Raw genomic sequence first — 2,718 nt, 5'->3', positions numbered from 1 at the left:
GTCGTCCCCTAAATCAGCTTCTTTGGATCCTCTTATTGAAATGTCGTCTATAAAAAAACCTTTTCCTATTTGACACTAAAACATTCATTTCTAAAGACTCGGTGGTCAAAAGTTCATACAAAAAAATACAACGAAAAAGTTTGTTGCAAAACTTAGATTTTAACCGAACATGACAAAATAATCCATTTTATAAAGTAACTTTTTTTTCCAAACAGTTTGTCATCTTCGTTACGTAGTTGAGAAATTATCTAGTAATATTTTACAAGTCGTTTACTTGTTGAAAAAAAAGAAGTGTACTTTTTTTGTCTGTTTTGCGTCATTGTTCCTAGTAGGACTCTTTTCAGCGACGGACTCAACAGACACGACACAGAAATGTGAACTGTCATCACGAAATGTACGTAAATATAAATACATATTGCTAAAACGTACATATATTGTATTTATATGTATTGCTTTATAGCTTGTGTGTGGTAACAGCTGACGTACTTTTATAATGCGTGTGGATTGAAGTTTCGTTAATCGATTCAATAACGTGTAATGTTACATTTGACCAGCAGAGGACGACAGCGCTGCGCCTCAGGTTTACGTGTGTTGATTCATCCATCCATCCATCCATGTCCTACCGCTTATTCCCTTTGGGGTCGCGGGGGGCGCTGGAGCCTATCTCAGCTACAATCGGGCGGAAGGCGGGGTACACCCTGGACAAGTCGCCACCTCATCGCAGGGCCAACAGATAGACAGACAACATTCACACTCACATTCGGTCAGGTTTATTTGCATTGATAGTGTTTTCATTTCACTCCTTTATTTGCTTTTTGTATTATCTGTGTCTGTTTAAATTTGTCATGTTCATTTCGTGTTTACACTTTCAGTCTTACAGGTGGAAAAAACTAAAAACTACATTTTAAAAAGCGAGGAAAATAAAATAAAACTTCTGGTGCTCATTTTTACAAATAAAAAATTGAAATGAAAACTTTTTTTTTTCTTTGCTCATTTTTTTTGGGGTTGCACAACAATCATGTAATATAATTTCATTAATTTATTTTATAATTAGTTCATTAGCATGTATATGTTTGCGTGAAGAATCACATGTAAAATGTCAATAGTGGCCTTCATATTAAATTGTACTTATTCTTAGCCTCTTCTGGCTCTAAAAAAAAAAAAATCCCTGGGCTTTTTCTCCTCACATTGTGACCTTTACTCTATTTTGCTGTTTTTCTTTGCTTCATTTCATTTCTACAATGTGTCGCAGTTAACAAAGAACACGAAACAAAACGGCTGCCTTTAGCACTTTTGACTTTGAGTGCAAATCCAACTCTTCTCTTTGGCTTCCTGTCTTGGCACAAATGAAGAAAAAGAAAAATCAAATCAAAGAAAAAGGCAGTGTCATTGCGGCTGGAACCAATGGCTGTGTTATTTATTGCAAATTTTGCGTCAAAGTAATTATGTCGATACTATTAACGAACAAAAACACAAAGGTTTGTCCAAGTTTCTTCATTCTTTTTATTAGCCTATTTCCTTACAATTTACGTTATGACGTCAGCAATCCCTTCCCCTAAACCAACAAATCAAAATCGTTATCAATAATCGAGTTTTCAAAGAAGAAAAACAATATATTTTATTTTGTATATATATGTATAAAACAAAATAAATTGTGTGCAGGATAATGTATGGCCACCAGAGGGCGGCATATTTTCCTTGTATAAAACAGTTGTGTATCTCCATATAAAGGATTTATATACATGTGCTGCACATGCACATATTTATAGTCTCACATAACTAGAAATGGTTAATAATATTATTCTGTTACTAGGAATATTTCTAAAAAGCTGATTTTGTTCGAATGAAACCCGATTTTCTGATTTTAAATAATTAGTCAAAACTTGCCTTTTATTGGACAAATTTATTTTAAATTTTTTTGTATTAAATACAATATAAAGAAATTCTAAATAAATGTGTCCAATAAAACAGATCCATTTGTACATTGTTTTTTTTAGAATTATAAATAAAAGCTGATTTATTTTTTCAATTGAACAATTAAACATCAAAATATCAATAACACTTTAAATTTATTTTTGTTAACATTTTTTCATTTATTTTTAACTAAAAAAGTGACCACAAAAAAATCAACACAAGTGTAATATTTATTTATTTTTAAATGAACAACTGAACAAAAAGTCAATAAAATGTTATTTTTTATTTTATAGAACACAAAAATGTCACTAAACGTATCAATAAAGGTTTAAGTATCATGTTTTTTATTTGTCTTAATTGCACAAAAAAACTAAACATTTTTAATTATTTTCTGTTTTTATTTTATTTTTTCAATTAGTTTACTTTTAATTGAAGAAAAAATATAAATACTTTTTTAATACAACAATTAAACACAAAAATATGGATACAAGTTTTTCATTAATAAATATACTTTTAATTTAACACAAAAATATACGTTTTTCAATTATTTTTTATTTATTGAACAATTGATCCCAAAAACGTCAATAAAAGTTATTTTGAATAATTTTTCTATTTTTATTTTTGAATTGATTATTTAATATTTTCAATTGAACAATTGTACACAACGATAGACTGTTTTTAAATGATTTTCTTGTAACGGAACAGTTGAACCCAAGTTGAACACTCATCTTGTGCCGTCATAGCGTTTCGTGTGACGGCCAGCCAATCGCTGTATTGTCTGACTGTTAAGCCCCGCCCATTGAT

The sequence above is a fragment of the Nerophis lumbriciformis genome, linkage group LG29 (genome assembly GCF_033978685.3).
Source record: "Nerophis lumbriciformis linkage group LG29, RoL_Nlum_v2.1, whole genome shotgun sequence".
In the NCBI taxonomy this organism is placed as follows: Eukaryota; Metazoa; Chordata; class Actinopteri; order Syngnathiformes; family Syngnathidae; genus Nerophis; species Nerophis lumbriciformis.
Note: the sequence above shows the minus strand (reverse complement) of the source record.